The 18,143-nt window shown below is 45.1% G+C and overlaps 1 protein-coding gene and 1 non-coding gene across 2 annotated transcripts in view; both read right to left on the bottom strand.

Annotated features, from left to right (window-relative positions):
- LOC126175916 (calcium/calmodulin-dependent protein kinase type IV-like) overlaps positions 1-18,143 on the bottom strand; it is a 366,189-nt gene that overhangs the window by 99,476 nt on the left and 248,570 nt on the right. The window lies entirely within an intron of this gene.
- Positions 5,736-5,810, bottom strand: Trnat-ugu (transfer RNA threonine (anticodon UGU)). The gene has a single exon. It is a non-coding gene; the product is annotated as a tRNA-Thr (tRNA).

Below are 18,143 nucleotides of genomic sequence, written 5' to 3'. Positions count from 1 at the left end.
CTGACTTGCATAGTGGCTTGTCGAGAACCTTTGTCAGCGGCTTCATAGGGTCTGCGCCACACACTAACCAACTCTTACCAACTGAAATCGGGACACATCTGACCAGGTCACGGTTTTCCAGTCGTCTAGAGTCCAAGCGATATCGTCACGAGCGGCGCTCCAGGCGATGTGGCGTTGTTACCTAAGGCACTCGCGTCGGTCATCTATGCCCATAGCCTATTAACGCCAAATTTCGCCGCAATATACTAACGGATACGTTCGTCGTACGCCCCACTTTAGTTTCTTCGGTTATTTCAAGCAGTTTTGCTTCTCTGTTAGCACTGCCAACGCAACTCTGCTCACTATCGTAAGTGAAGGCCGTCAACCGCCGCGTTGCTCGTGGTGAGAAGTAATGCCTGAAATTTGATATTCTCGGTACACTGTTTGACACTGGATCACGGAATATTGAATTTCCTAAAGATTTCTGAAGCGGAATGTCCCATGCGTCTAGTTGCAACTACCATTCCGCGTTCAAAGGTCGGTTAATTCCCGCCGTGTGGCCATAATCACTTCGGAAACTTTATCACATGTATCACCAGAGTACAAATGACAGCTCCGCAAATGCAAGCCCTTCCACGCCTCATACACGCGATTACTCTATCCTAACGCCATACATACAGGGTGGTCCACTGATCGTGACCGGGCCAAATATCTCACAAAATAAGCGTCAAATGAAAAAACTATAAAGAACTAAACGTGTTTAGCTTGAAGGGGGAAACCAGATGGCGGTATGGTTGCCCCGCTAGATGGCGCTGTTATACGTCAAAAGGATATAAACTGCTTTTTTTTAAAAATAGGAACCCCCATTTTTTATTACATATTCGTGTAGTACGTAAAGAAATATGAATGTTTTAGTTGGACCACTTTTTCGCTTTTTGATAGATGGCGCTGTAATAGTCACAAACATATGGCTCACAATTTTAGACGAACAGCTGGTAACAGGTAGGTTTTTAAAATTAAAATACAGAACGTAGGTACGTTTGAAAATTATATTTCGGTTGTTCCAATGTGATACATGTACCTTTGTGAACTTATCATTTCTGAGAACGCATGGTGTTATAGCATGATTACGTGTAAATACCACATTAATGCAATAAATGCTCAAAATGATGTCCGTCAACATAAATGCAATACGTGTAACGACATTTCCCTCAACAGCGAGTAGTTCGCCTTCCGTAATGTTCGCACATGCATTGACAATGCGCTGACGCATGTTGTCAGGCGCTGTTGGTGGATCACGATAGCAAATATGCTTCAACTTTCCCCACAGAAAAAATCCGGGGACTTCAGATCCTGTGAACGTGCGGGCCATGGTATGGTCCTTTGACGACCAATCCATCTGTCATGAAATATGCTATTCAGTACCGCTTCAACCGCACGCGAGCTATGTGCCGGGCGTCCATCATGCTGGAAGTGCATCGCCATTCCGTCACCCAGTGAAACATCTTGTAGTAACATCGGTAGAACATTACGTAGGAAATCAGCATACGTTGCACCATTTAGATTGCCATCGATAAAATGCGGGCCAATTATCCTTCCTACCATAATGCCGCACCATACATTAACGCGCCAAGGTCGCTGATGTTCCACTTGTCGCAGCCATCGTGGATTTTCCGTTGCCAAATAGTGCATATTATGCCGGTTTACGTTACCGCTATTGGTGAATGACGCTTCGTCGCTAAATAGAACGCGTGCAAAATATCTGTCACCGTCCCGTAATTTCTTTTGTGCCCAATGGCAGAACTGTGCACGACGTTCAAAGTCGTCGCCATGTAATTCCTGGTGCATAGAAATATGGTGCGGGTGCAGTCGACGTTAATGTAGCATTCTCAACACCGACGTTTTTGAGATTCCCGATTCTTGCGCAATTTGTCTGCTACTAATGTGCGGATTAGCCGCGACAGCAGCTAAAACACCTACTTGGGCATCATCATTTGTTGCAGGTCGTGGTTGACGTTTCACATGTGGCTGAACACTTCCTGTTTCCTTAAATAACGTAACTATCCGGCGAACGGTCCGGACACTTGGATGATGTCGTCCAGGGTACCGAGCAGCATACATAGCACACGGCCGTTGGGCAGTTTGATCAGAATAGCCATACATCAACACGATATCGACATTTTCCACAATTGGTAAACGGTTCATTTTAACACGGGTAATGTATCACGAAGCAAATACCGTCCGCACTGGCGGAATGTTACGTGATACCACGTACTTATACGTTTATGACTATTACAGCGCCGTCTATCACAAAGCGAAAAAATGGTCCAACTAAAACATTCATATTTCTTTACGTACTACACGAATATGTAATAAAAAGGGGGGTTCCTATTTAAAAAACGCACTTGATATCCGTTTGACCGATGGCATCGCCATCTAGCGGGCTAACCATAGCGCCATCTGGTTTTCCCCTTCAAGCTAGACGAGTTTCGTTCTTTATAGTTTTTTCGTTTGATGCTTATTTCGTGAGATATTTGGCCCGGTCATTATCAATGGACCACCCTGTGTATATATATCCCATGACTTTCGTCACCTCGGTGTGTATTGGGGAGCAGTAGTTGGTATTACTTATTCTTTGAACAGGCCTCTGCAGGATGTTCCCGAGTTCACACCACAACTAATTCGTGTTAAACGTCCTCTGGGCTCGGAAAGCTTTACGTTGGCTTGATGAGCTTATCTCCCGCAGGTGACGTCACCAGCAGCTCCAGTTTCTCACGGGTACGCTCTGGTGAGTGTGCGTGCCTTCCAAGGTAGCGAAAGTCTCCTCTGACGGAAACACTTTAGACCCGCGCCGGGCCGACAATGGCGGCAAGTTTCACCCAATTACAACACGGCTGCAGCGAAAGCGCGTAATTAGTGAGCGAGCGGGGGCAGCCAGCGTAATACGAGAACGCCACGTTTGCGTGTACGCGACGTGTTATAGCGGAATGCGAGTTGTCTGTCCCACGGCAGGCACAGGAGCCGCTGGGACGGTCGCATCGCTCCAGCTTCCTGAGCGGTTACTGCTGGAATGGAAGTGCGCCGTCTCAGGCCCTATTACACTGTAAAAATAACTTTGTCAAATGTACGAGGGGGCTTTCAGTAGGTAACGCAATACCTTCTTTTTTCTAAGAGTGGTTTGATTTTATTCAGGAATCCAATACACCATTTTATTTCCCAATCTTTCGCCTACAAAACCTTACTGTCAACAAAATCTGCGTCCAAAGCGATGGCCTCAGGCCATCTCACTAGGAGGACCTGTAGGCCGGCATGGTAGCACTATATTGTTCGACGTCAGAGCCAACACCTTGCTGCATCAATAACCTCTCTGTCATCCACGTACTGCTCCCCGCGGAGTTCAACTTTCCTAGGGCCAAACAGATAGAAGCCTTCTGTAGGCGGGCGAGGAACCTAGCGAGCAGCCCAACTGGTGGGATGGGCAACAATGCAGGAATCACAGCTGTGTGCGGCCGGTCGGCATTCGGGAGATCGGGCGGTTTGCGCGACTTTGGTGCGATGATGACAGAACCCTCGCCCCACGACTCAACACGGTTTTGTTCACTGCGAGGTCTCCGTAGACATTCTGCAAGCGGCGATGAATATCTGCGATGCCAAAAGAAACTCAATGACAGCTCTGCTTCGACTGCTAGGGCCATCGGTCCCTTTTTCCATGAACTTTAAACCCCCACAAGGAATAAAAACAGACAATGGAGATGACAAGAGACGACATAGGACAAGAAAGACAGAGACCAGACAAAAGGGATTAAAATCACAGTGGTTGGCCGACCATAGAAACGAAAAAGGAAAAGCCAACCACCAAGAAACGCACTACAAACCCCACTCTAAAATCGTAGGCCAAAGGCCAGACACAACACAAAAAAAGACAAACACTTAGATCAAGCGATAAAAAAAACCCTGTTAAACCGTTACTCTCTTACCACCTGCCCTAAATTTTCACCTTCATATTATAAGCTCGCTAAACTGAAATTTTTTTTTTTTTTACTTGAACAGGGCGTCCCAGCAGGAATGATCAATATTCATGAATGAGAGGAAGGATCATTCGAAGCGAAAAAACATAGTTAACATTGGCTCTGAAGTGCGTACCTTAAGAGGTATGAACAGTTGTTCATAGGAAGAGATGTGTTTCACAGTAGCGAAGATGATTCAAGTACTCACACCTACTAAGATATACACTTTGTAGCCCGTGTTTACTGGGCGTTTATTTTCTTGTTTTGATCCATACTATCACCTCTAAAAATAAGGAAAGCAAAGAGCTTGCAGTAGATGAGATTTATTTCACGATAACGAAGATTAAAGTGCTAATATCGCTTCAGGTATGCATTTTAGGGCCCATGTTTAGCGGACTTTTTTGCTCGGTGTAATTCTTCCTATCGTATCTCTGAATACTGACCATACCTCCTGGGAGATCCTGTATACACACTGTCGGAGAAGTGCTCGTACCTCTCTCGATTTCTTACAGCTGAAGAAATAGGTAGTTGTATTGGTGTCCTTACTATGTACCCAAGAAGATATGCTGCAGGGGAATAATTGGAAAGCAGAACGGAGTTCCAGCGCATTTTGCTATTCACGTGCGTAACTTCTTTAAAGAACCATTTCGCGACCACTGGATTGGGCATTCTTCGGCTACATCACCAGTAACGACTGGCTAACTTCAATTTATCCACATTTAAAGCCAGCTGCCATTCGTAGCACCAAATAGAAATTCTGCCCTAGTCACCTTCAATCACTACTGAACAGATCGTCTATACATATGGAGAGACAGAGCGGTTCTACCACATTTCCTAGTGACTCTCCTGATATTAGCTTTGTCTTTGTAACTGGCAGACGAATGTCAATAAACCACAAAAAACAAACATATGGTCAAAAATGGCTCACCCATGTCCTTCGAATGGGCAATGAGTAACTACTAGAGCAAGCCTATTGAGTTCCGATATGCAGGCAAAAATTAATTGGCAAAACAAAGGGTCAATGGGCTTACAGACCGGCAGACCTAGCTAGATACTGGATCACGGGGGTTCCGGGTTCGATTCCCTGGCTACACTGTACTGTGAACAAAAATTGCGCTGTGTAAAAAATTGGGACTTTCTACAGGCGCTGATGACCGCGCAGTTGAGCGTCCCACAAACCAAACATCATCAGACTTAACTACTGAAGGAGATGACAGTGACGACGACTATTATTAGCAGTAGTAGAAGATGTAGTAGTAGTTTTCAATGGCAGTATATGGAAGGCCGATAATGAAACTGAGGCTTTCTCTGAAGGAAGGGAGGGAGAGGGGGGAGAGAGAGAGAGAGAGAGAGAGAGAGAGAGAGAGAGAGAGAGAGAGAGAGAGAGAACTGAAATATAATGAGATCGAGGTACACAGCATTAAACATTTTAAATTGCTTTCCGTTCATTTCAAATTCTTGTACATCGACAGAATTACAGTCAAATTAGAACGAAATATTGTTTCAAAACATATGGTGTGATAGTGTAATATGTAAGGGTTCTGATTAATTTGGATTTCAGTTATGTCATTGTTCCAGAGAAAACCTCAATTATAAATATGAAGATGGCATCTGTTCTTTTCGAACATGTCCGAAAGAACAGATGCCATTGGTGACCGTGCAGCTATCTAGAATGAAATTACAATTGAATCAATACCATTAGCTGCTGAAGGGCGTTGATATACATCAACGGGGACAGCTGAAAAAGTGTGCCCCGACCGGGACTCGAACCCGGTATCTCCTGCTTACATGGCAGACGCTCTATCCACCTGAGCCACCGAGGGCACAGAGGATAGTGCAACTGCAGGGATTTATCGCCGGTATGTTCCCTGTGAGATCCACATTCTCAGTGGCACTCGGTAGATTGTCTGCCGCGAGTCATGGGTATAATGGCAGGGGCACTACGAATGTAGTGTGTGGACCATAAGTTGAGAATGTGGGTCTCACGGGGAGCATACCGGCGATAAATCCCTGGAGTCGCACTATCGTATATGCCCTCGGTGGCTCAGATGCATAGAGCGTCTGCCATGTAAGGAGGAGATTCGGGTTCGAGTCCCGGTCGGGGCACACATTTTCAACTGTCCCCGTTGATGTATATCAACGGCCGTCAGCAGCTAATGGTATTGATTCAATTGTAATTTCAATTGTAAGTAAGTTTCGTTCTTCCTGTAGGAGACACACCACGCCACATACACGGAGGTTGTGTCGGTAATCACAAGGAAGTGGCTTGTGCAATGTCTGCAGAGATTAGGACGACGTTGCGTGTTGTCGCTTGTTGCCTGCGGCAAGAGAACTCTAAATTAAGCTCCGTCAGGATAGGACTAGTTAAACAACGTGCAAACTTATCGGGCCCATGTAACGCTTAGAAGCTGCTAGCAAACTGACCCACTTTCTTTTGTCGATACGAAACTCATCATGTCTGTAAATACCACTTTGGTCTCACTCAAGTATACGATTTGCACTAATTGTTGTGCGACATATCGATACCTGAAGTGGAAAGCTGTTTATTCAACGAGGTGTCTGGCAAGTTCACCGGAAACAGTAATGTACGTACTTAGGGGTGAAATACTGATGTTCGGCTGTTTCAAGATTTAGATCCGCCCTCGTATTTTTTGATGGGCTGTCCACGGCTGAACTTTCACTATCACCAACTGATTTGTTTTCACCTTCTGGAAACAATGCGCCCATTTAAAGGTTAGCGGAAACAGTGAAATTTTAAAATGGTTCAAATGGCTCTGAGCACTATGGGACTTCTGAGGTCATCAGTCCCCTAGAACTTAGAACAACTTAAACCTAATTAACCTAAGGACATCACACATATCCATGCCCGAGGCAGGATTCGAACCTACGACCGTAGCGGTCGCGCGTTTCCAGACTGTAGCGCCTAGAACCGCTTGGCCACTCCGGCCGGCAGTTAAATCTTATGTACACAGTTATTTTATACACGTATAACTTAAACGTCAATGTTTGAAATGACAAACACTTATTTCCACTTCTTGGAGATAAAGTGCTCTTAAATCGTTAATTTCGAGATAGTTCTGGGTTTTAATATTTGTTTCTATAGTAATCCGCATAGTGTGGATTTTTCCCACATTTTAGTTTCATCAGGGGCATACTAAGTACATCCCAATATGACGTGGTTTAGCTCTCCGTCGTCTTCTGGATTTTCACTGCACATGCGATAGTATCACCCCGATCCTCCAGAGGTCCTCAGATGTATGTCTGTCCCGACCTTATTCGCGTACTTTATGGCATGCGGCACGCGTCTCTTCAGAAGATTTTTATAGCTGTCCAATGGTATGGTGCGCTGAACTGAAACGCTCGTAGTATTTCTTTGAAACTCAAAGCTCTTGCAGCATGAGGTGGCCCTGATTGGTTTACAGGCGCAGAAAAGTAGTTTTACCCCTATGGTCGAGCACACTTTTAAACTGCGTACGAGTCCGCCATTACGTCTCTTCCTTACATAGTAACGTCCGTCCACAGCGCGTCCACTCATAACAAAATCGGCGGGGGGGGGGGGGGGGGGGAGGGGTGGTGGTGGTCCTGTACGAAGAAATATGTGCTGAATCTCGCCAGTTCTGGATTGGCTGGAGAAGAGCAGCTGCCGTAGGGCGTGGCTGCGAGATCGGCCCGAGACGAGACAGCGGGCAGACGGGCAGACGGGCAGCGTGGACCGGCCGCCTAGGACAAGCCTATGAATATGGAGAGGCGGCGTAAATCAGCGACTAATGGCCGCCGTGGGCCGCGGCCGCCTCCGCGAACACACGCGCAAGCTACCTGCTGCGCTGGCAAAAAGTCTCGTTCACACCCTGTCAACACTCCGCAAAGACAACTACCAACCTCCAGATGTAACACACTCAGATATGTACCCGACGTTGTGTATCAACAGAGTATGAACCAAGACACCGATTTAGTCCGTGCTGTGAGCTGCCGTGCAGTAGAAGATGCGTAAACGGTAATTAGAAGTAACACCAGAACTATGAAGTATACAGAAACCTTATGCATTAGCAATAAATGTGAAGATCTAGGGTAGGGCGAGTTGGTGGAGCGTCAGATCGTCATACTATAGCCCCGAGTTCGAAACCCACTGATGGCGATTTTTTTAACAGTTTCCGTGTGAAATTGTTATATGGAAGAACATTTTTCTGATATGTAAAAGGACGTTTCGGAGTTTGTAGTAATGTTCTTTTGGCAGTCTGCTTTCGTTTCGTTAGTTGGCAGTAGCAAACCTACAGCGTACATTTGTATAGATAACAACACACCTTTCTATACAAATGTACTCTACAGCATGAGTCACTAACTATTGCCCCACAGAATAACTCCGAAAGTATAATACTACCTGAAAAGTTCGTTGGACGAATGTTGCATGGGACAACGTGGGCCATAATAAGACGTTGGTTTTTTGTTGCTAGGTGGGGTCGTGTCAGAGATATGAAGATCAACTTTTTTTTTCTTTTTTTTTTTAAATGGGATGATATAGTTTCGTACTAATTTTCTGATGGCGGCTATCGACACGAATCCAATAATGTGTAACAGTAAGGTTTTTGAAGGTCAACGAAGGTCACAAAAGGTGGCATGAACGTCCATTTACAGATGGTGGTCGATCAGTGCAGTGTTGCAACATTCTTATCATCGATTGAGTGGTATTCCTTATTACATCGGCACTTATCGAAACACATGCTGTGACAATTCTCTCTCGAACATCGTGCAAATAGCAAATATTCGCCGAATACGGCATATCCATCTAACGTGCCATTGACATGTAAACACCATTCGACGGTTTGCAATACAACACTAACAAGAACGCTAAGACTGGTATCGTCGAATCAAGCGAATGTGAATGATGTATTCCCTCGAAGAACAAGTCGATATGATTCTCATTTATGGAGAATGCCAACGAAGTTCAGTGAACGCTAGACTTATACGCTGAAAGATATCCTCAACGTACTCACCCTACACGTCGTACATTTAAATATGTGTATGATAAACTGAGAATAACTGGCTCTTTAACGCATCGAAAATATTCAGCAAAGTAAAGTTACTAACGAGGAAACGGAAATCGGTACTCTTATGTTAGTTCGCGTCAAATCGCAACCGAATCTCGCATGAGCCAGAGGACTGTTGTTCGTGTTCGGCATCACCATAAATATCATCCTTACCATATCCGTCGCCACCAAGAATCAAGTGGTGCGGATTGTATGCGTTGCACTGAATTTTGCCGATGAGCTCAACTTCAGATTCAGAGGGATGACACATTTATTAATTTGATTTTACTTACTGATTATGCTACATTCACCAACCATGGAAATGTTAATTCTCATAATATGCATTACTGAGCAACTGAAAAAATCCATGTTGGCTGCGGCCAGTTGCACACCAAAAACCGTCGCGGTGAATGTATAGTGTGGGATTCTGGAGGACAGAATTATAGGCCCCCGTTTCATCGAAGGAAATTTTAATGGTAGGAAGTACACCACAATCCTGCAAGAAACATTTGGTCTCTTATGGGAAGAAATGCCTTTAGGAACAAGGAACAGAATGTGGTATCAATACGATGGATGTCCGGCAAATTTTTCGCTGATGGCTGGAAATTAGGTGCAGAGACAATTCCCAAATCGTTGGATTGGACGCGGAAGATTTGTGTCCCGGCTGACTCGTTCGTCACACTTGACGCCTCTCGATTTTTTTCTTGTGGGGATTTGTAAGCGACATTGTTTATAAAGACGTTCCAACAATACTTGAAGATATGCAAGAGAGAACTGTCAGAGCATGTGCTTCGATAAGTGCCGATGTGGTAAGGAATACTAATCAATCCTTGATAAGAAGATTGCAGCACTGCATAGATACCAGTGGTCATAACTTCGAACACCTTCTATAAACGGACGTTCATGCCACATTTATGACCTTCGTTGACCTTCAAAGACATTACTGTTGCACATCATTGCAATGGTCTCGATAGCCGCTATCAGAAAATAAGAACCAAACTATAGCATCCCATTTAAAGAAACAAAGTTGACCATATGTCTGAAGCGACCCCACCTAGCAACAAAAAAGAACGTCATATTACGGCCCCCGTTGTCCCATGCGACTTTTCAGCTATCATACTTGCGGAGTTATTCTTGGTGGCAATAGTTGGTGACTCACTCTGTACAGGTCTGTTACTTTCAACTAACGAAGCGAAAGCAGATTGCCAAAAGAAGAGCTACAAACCCTGAAACGTCCTTCTATATGTCGAAAAATATTCTCCCACGTAACAACTTCAGGCGTAAACTGTTAAAAAAATCGCCATCAGTGGGTTTCAAACTCGGGACCTTTGGTACGACGATCTGAAAGTCTGCCAACCTCTCTTTTCTGACCTCATTTTGTTTGTTATTCTCCGTTGCATTTGTTCGGGGCGGACGTCCCATGACACCTGTTGAAGTTCATCTTTGACCCGTTTACTCTTTTTTCCCCAGAGGGCAGCTAATCCTCTGAGCGAACACGCTGAACTACAGTGCCGGCATCTCGCTTACTACAGATCTTCACATTTATTGCTAATGCAAACGGTTTCCGGATACTCTGTAGGTCTGGTGTTACTTTTAATTGCCGTTTACGCATCTTCAACTGGACGACAGCAGAAACTTGAACGGCGTTTTGGTTGATACCCTTATCTACACACAACCTTTGGTACTGCTCTCAGTGTCGGACATCTGGAAGTTTTGCGTGCTAGTATACCTCAAATAAGTCGTGTCCCTAGTTGTGACCGACCTAGGACACTTTCCTCCAACTGCCAAATTCCTCATTGTCGCTTGTAAGTCATCCTTCCGTTTACTGATTCGATTACTATACAAAATAAACTATTTTCGCCATTGCTACATTACCTTGTTGGAAAGCACGCTGACAGCTGCTAAGTGTATCTCTCCAGCGTGCTACCAATTTCTATCTACATGATCATCAGCAGCAGATCGGCTACATTCTTTGATAGTCCGTGTCATGTAGGGAGGTACTTCCGCGCAAAGAGGCGGATGATAGTGAAGTATAGAGGGGATAGAGTTTGCGTAAAAACGAAGTCCGTGTTGACGCGAGTAACACAGATTTGTGGAAACGCCCAGTACTTTTTTTTAATAATATATAAAGACGATTGTCTAACGGCAAGGTCACCGAAACTGGTTACAATATTTGTCATTTTATTGTGAACCTGATTGTATAAGTAAAAATGTAATACACAACAAAATTAACTTCAGACAGAAACCGAATGCACTGTATTTGCTTGACAATTGTTTCTACTCCATAGAATTTTTTTTAATGTTTAATTTTATAATGCTTTTTTTATAAGGCTAAGGTGTTTTCGCTTGTAGTCATAAACAACCGATATTTCGACAGATAACCACTCCTGTATTAAGACATTTTCCAATCTGTTCCTCGAAAATGAGAGGGCCATTTGTAGTGTCGACTTCTTGCTAGGCAAAACCAACTTTTCCTGACGTTTTTGATAAAGCTCTGACATTTTAGTTTACTATTCTATGTAAGTTTTCTTGCCGACACATGCTTCAACAGCTCGTTTTCGTGTCTTCAGAATGTTAACGACAGGAGTCCCGCGTTCTGACTCGCGTTTGAAAAGTTATAAACGTGACTAAATAAACCGTCTCGCTTGCTTCTGAAGCACTGCACATGTATAGCGGTCACATGACAGTTATTTGGAAATCGCCTTATCACATTTACAGATACACATTCACAGCTATACTGCTACACGAAAATAACATTGACATCCGAGTAATTAGGTCGCTCTATGAATGATGCATTGTCGCCAAGGAAGGCAACGACGCAGCATGCTGGAGAGATTCTCGCAGCCAGCCAGTACGAAAGACAATGAATCTTACTGGCTCGAAATGGTTAATGGAGGAGGATGCGCAAAACGGCTGCACATTGAGACGCCTTCCTACATGACGCGGATTACATATCACTGTGAGTAGAACAGTAAAGAGATGATTTTTCTTGTGGAGCACCACCTGCACATGGACACGCAGTAGCTACCGCTTCAGACGGTACCGTATCCTGTGTGTCGTAAGGAGGCTGGAAGGGTACAGATGCACCGGCTGGCAACAGGCAGGCTGTTTCCTTTGTCGGGGCAGCCTTGCTGGCCAATTACAGCGGGTGAGTGTCCCTCGCAGGTGCCAACGGCAGCGCCGTCGTTTGCTTAAGGCTAGCGGCCCGGATCCTGCCCCCCCCCCCCCCTCTCTCTCTCTCTCTCTCTCTCTCTCTCTCTGCGTGTGTCTCACTACCTGCGAGCACAGCCTCTAGAAAAGGGGCCACAGTGGAAGCAGACGGGTATTTCTGGGCCGCACGTTATATGCTAAACATCAATAATATCGCATCTAACATGCTAAACATTAACGATAACCGCTGAGAGAAAAAAATAAGAGGATGGACCAATGAGAGAAAAGTATCGTGTGGCAGGAGTTTCATCGAAACTTTACATGAACGGAATTTTACGTTTTCATGGACCCAATGATACTTGCTTTGGGCCGAGGGCTGAGCACTTGTGACCCAGACGGAGCGACAGACAAGTTCCCTCACTGTGCTCCTGCCCTCGCAAGCAATGTGTATGCACAATGAATCTCTCGCTCTGAAGCGGAGTGTGCGCTGTTCGCAAGCTTCCTGCCAGATTAGAACTGTGTGCCCGACTGCGACCCGAAGCCGGGTCCTCTACCTGCCAGTAGCTTCCATACACGTGTGCGTGTATATCAGTGTAAATGCCATAAGGCACGTCATAGCTACAGACTTCACAGGTAATTTCTAACGTCGACATCATAGTAACACTAAAGACGCTGTGCTTAAAAATTCATATTGGCGAACAGAATACGCTATTGAACGACAGTAGCTGGACTTTTAAAATTAGGTTTTCCACTCATTTCACTGTCTCAGGGTTGCCAAAGATAGCCAGTACGGCTGCTAGAGGCATGGGACATTCCATTTCGGAAATCGTTAAGGAATTCATTATTCCGAGATCCACTGCTGCAAGAGTGTGCTGGGAATAAAAAATTTCAGGCATTGCCTCTCACCACGGACAACGCAATGGCCGACGGTCTTCAGTTAACGCCAGCGAGCAGCGCCGTATGCGTAGAGTTCGCAGTGATGACAGACAAGCAACAATGTGAGAAATAACCGCAGAAATCAATGTGGGACGTACGACGACGGTATCAGTCAGGACAGTGCGGCGAAATTTGGCGTTAATGGGCTATGGTAGCAGACGACCGACGGGAGTGTCTTTGCTAACAGCATGACATCGCCAGCAGCGCCTGGACTTGTGACCGTATCGGTTGGACCCTGGACTACTGGAAAAATGTGGCCTGGTCAGATGAGTCAAAATTTTAGTCGGTAAGAGCTGATGGTAGGGTTCGAATGTGGTGCAGATCCCAAGAAGCCATGGACCCAGGTTGTCAACAAGGCACTGTGCAAGCTGGTGGTGGCTCCATTACGGTTTCGGCTGTGTTTACACGGAATGGACTGTGTCTTCTGGTCCAACTGAACCGATCATTGACTGGGAATGGTTACGTTCGTCTACTTTGAGACCACTTGCAGCCGCTCATGGACTTCAGTTGCTATATATGACAATGCGCCCTGTCACCGGGCCTGGCCACAGTTGTTCGTGATTGATTTGAAGAAGATTCTGGGCAACTTGAGCGAATGATTTCGTCACCCAGATAGCCCGTTATGAATCTCTTCGAACATTTACGGGATATAATCGAGAGGTCACTTCGTGCAGAAAATCCTGCACCGGCAACACTTTCACAATTATGGACGGCTACAGAGGCAGCATGGCTCAATATTTCTTCAGAGGAGCTCCAGCGCCTTGTTGGGTCCGCGCCACGTCGAGCTGCAGCGCTACGCCGGACAAAAGGAGGTCCGACACGATATCAGGAGGTATCGATGACCATTTTCACACAGACTAATATACGTACAGAAAAATACGTTAGCTCTTCTGTGGGCGCAAAGTATACTACATGATACCAGAGGGTCTTTCTTACCGCACATATCTCCAACTGTATCTGGTTATCGAGATGATCCGTTGTCTATGGCATGCATCCAGGCTATAGTGTTCTTACCTGAAACAAAGAAGACAAGTTAGTGTTAACTAGGGTCTGTCAGGTGATCTCAGTTTCTCTCTCTGTCACAGAAAGTAAGCCGCAGCACAGTGCATGCAGGTAATCAAAAACAACTCCCATCATGGCACTAAATATAACAGATCTATGCCTGCTTTCAGTCTCTACTTCAACGAGAAACAGGGTGACAGATTAGCTAGGAAAAAATCTACATCATTACACGACAGCACGAACAATATCCCAGCAAAGTACAGGCGAGTGACAGCATGGAAATGGCGCATTGTGTCTCCGACACATACAACTCAAAAGACCTGAAGCTACTTCACAGCAGGGAGAGCGAGAGTCGTTTAGCGACACGGTATGCCTTTAGCACGCTCCTACGTCTAAGGGATATTTTACAGCCCGATTGTCAAGTGCAGCTCTGTTATATACGAGGGGAGTCTAATGAAAACCTTGAAAGTCTAATTAAAAATCGACATTTCGCGCCGTTGTTCTGTACTGTTATCAATGATTTAAGGAATGCCCTGCAGGCGGCAGCATACTATAAAGTACACACAAGCGAAACGAGGCCAAAATACCAGTTCAAAATGGCTACCCTGCTAGCGACATGCACCAAGGAAGAACAGGGTTCTGCCATACGTTTTCCGAGCAGTGAAGGTACGAAACCTATTGAGATCTATCGGCGAATGAAGGTCCAGTATTCTGATGCATGTCTATCACAGCATGTCTGAGTGTCTTAGAAAGTTCGGAAATTGCGCGACTTGGGTGCCAGACGCTCAGCGCCCGGGTCAACCACTCCACGTCGTGACACCATCACTACTACAGCAGCTGAAGTCAGTGTGGTGGAAAATCGCCGTGTGACGGAGGATGAAATAGCTGCAGACCTGAACATTAGTTATAGCTGAAGAACATCACATCATTAATGAACTGCCCAAGTTTCGCAAAGTGACTTTAAGATGGATGCCACAGGACCTCAATCCAGAATGGAAAGCGCGAGGCGTTGACGTCTGTCGGGGGAGATGAAACATAGTACACTACCACCAACCAGAAACAAACGGAGCAAACCCCAAGAAGTTCCAGACACAGCCCATAAGTAGGGGAAAGTTTCGCTGACTGTTTTGAGATGAACGAAACGTTGTCTTGGAACACGACGTGACTATGGGAAATACCGTCATCGGCGATCGGCGTGTCATATTCCAGTATGTTAAGAGAGAGAGAGAGAGAGAGAGAGAGAGAGAGAACTAGCTTCGGTCTGCAATAGTATCAAAGCGAAGTGGACTTGATTAGAGGTGTAATTTTACAACGTGACAATGCTCGGACCCATAGTGCCCATTCAACACTTGGAACCTTCTATGACCTGCAGTATGATGCTCGGCCTCATCTACCATACTCACTAGATATCGTAACGAGTAATTACCGTATGTCTGACCTCGCACCCAGTAATTACCACATGTTTGTACCACTCAGCGGGACAATGGGAGGAAAGAAATTTCGGTTCGATGAAGAGGTGTAGCAGGCAGACCAAGTTTGGCTGTGCACACTATCTTTTTTTTTTTTTTTTTTACCTGTATATTTTCCAGATAAATCCGTGCGCTGCCTACGCGTTGGAGGAAAAGTGTTGAAAGACAGATAGACTATGTCGAAAAATGACACACTTGTCTTCACTTTTGTTCCATAAAAAAATTTTAAAAATGTATTAAGTTTTCATTTAACTCTCCTCGTATGTCGTGGAAAGTTAAATGTAGCTGTTAAGCTAAAGCCGAAAAGGGAAACGGAAGAAGAGCGCGAGCATTCATGAAACGTTTGTTTCACCTTCATCTAAACTGGCTACGGAAATACTCAAGAAATTCGTACGAATGGAAAATTGAGCAGCAGTCGACTGTGAACAGTTAAAGCTGAATGGTCTAAAACAACTTGTTTAAGACAAATCATCTATTAAATCAGGAAATATTTGCGAAAACATCTCATCATTCTTCATGATGACAACACAAGTTAACACACACCACGGAAACAGGTAAAAACATCGAACTAAAGTACTAGCAAGTCCTTCAAATTCCATGCTTGTGAACCTTTTGAGCTATCAGCATCGAACAAAATGAATTGGTTCGAATGCACGCGAAAGTGTATAAATTTTAAATGCAAATATTTCGAGAAACAATAAAGCAATTTGTGTTTAACAGTGTATTTCCTTCATCGTTTTTGAAAAACCTCACGTTGCGGCGAGCGAGCGCACACTCGTCGACGCCAGTACGGATTGCGGTTATCGCTGAAACAATATGTTTCTTTCGTCTCAGGTTTAACCGGTTTCTGGAATAAACAATTTTCTGTTCTTTTTTTCTTGCTATTATTTCCAGTAACAAACGGAGACTTGTAACAAAGACTGAAAAATTCTAATGAAGGGCAAGGAGTAGGCGCTCTCATATGGGGTTGAGGCTACGGCAGATATCAGTCCCGGTGTAACCAGTGAAGACAGCGGTACGAAGGACAGGAGCGAGGCGACAGCGAGAACGAAAGGTCGCAAGTTCGGCACTTCTCTGCATCGTCACTTTTCGATGGTGAAGATTTCTCACCCTGAAGCAACCACGAAATTAACGATTCAGTTATTATCCCAAATTTATAGCAGATCAGTAAATTTATAGGTATCGATTAGATTTACCTTCTCTTCCTGATGGAGTGTCGCAAGTTTGTCGTGCCTTCTTCCGTTTTTAATCTTTTAAAGCAAACGGACCATTGTACTTCATCGCTAGTGCACTTCGTAACGTACTTCCAAACTAGGGAAGGTGCCTCCCGCCAGTGCAGCTGATGTCCGAGAATGGCAGCAAGAAACAACCGCATAAACCAAATGGCGGCAAGTCTTAACACCCAAGTCTTACCGGTCACGCCATCAAAGTTGCAATCATTTTCACGTCATGTGTTTATTGCTAGTGTGTAAGTGTGAGCATTTTCATTTACATAGCACTGACCGCTTTCCCCATTTTCTACAACAGAAATTTTACTAATAAATATTTCTCATTACAAAATAAACCAAAAATTTTAGCGCTGCTGCTAAGGCGAATTTGCCGGTTTTGTAGCATGGTATCAGTAAAAAAGACAAATACTTGTTTATAACAGCAAATGCCGGTTATAACACGTCGGTTTTTGCCTCCCCTAGGCAGACAGCAGCGCGGCTCCCGGTGAAGCACTTGAAGGCGCCGGCGCCGGCTATTAGCGGAGCGTCGCGGTGTATTATGCAAGCAAGTGGTCTGGCGCCGGACACCTTTGTGCCGCCGGCCGAGTGTATTAAACCTGTCGGGGCCTTTATCCGGCCCTCACCGCGCGGACACAAAGTGAAAACGCGCCGGCCGTGGCGAAACGGCTCGCAGCGCGAATCGCAAAGCGTTTAGCGCAGACTTGGCAATGTCTGAGCGGCTGACTCAACCGGCGCGAGCAAAGCCGAGCTGTGCCGTAACGCTTCTCCACTGGGCATAGCCTCCCTGGCCGCCGAAAAGGTGCACACTCCATTAAGACTAACAGTTGCGGCTTATTACCGAGAACGAAAGTCCGCTTTCATTTTCTATCAGCATTCGTAAATAGCAGTTCACCACTTACCTCACTCTAGTGAAATACGCGTAGAATTACCTCGCACTTTGTTAACCAATTTCCTTTCCAGTTTTCGATTTCATCTCTGCGTGTGGCAATCTAATGAAGACATCTGCTCATGCGCCTATCTGAGCGTTGATGTTACCGTATGAGTGACTAGGGCTATACTTAAAGGGTAAGTGTGTCTCGAATCCGAACAAATTTCATCACCACATTATTTACCAACTGTTGTACTATAGTAGCTATTAGCAGGCCCACAAACTTACACAGGGTATTCGGAAATTACCTTCACATACTTCTAGGATTTTTAAAGGGGGATGATGAGATAAATTTTAATAGGAAGCCATGTCGGGAAACGTACCGTTTTCGTTCTACGAAAATTTCAATTCAGATGTTTAACTCATCTACTTCTGCCATAGACACTGAAGTAGATTTGACGCACTGCAGTTATTAGGCA

Source organism: Schistocerca cancellata, chromosome 3, assembly GCF_023864275.1.
Source record: "Schistocerca cancellata isolate TAMUIC-IGC-003103 chromosome 3, iqSchCanc2.1, whole genome shotgun sequence".
Classification (NCBI taxonomy): Eukaryota; Metazoa; Arthropoda; class Insecta; order Orthoptera; family Acrididae; genus Schistocerca; species Schistocerca cancellata.
This window is presented reverse-complemented; position numbering and strand designations above follow the sequence as displayed.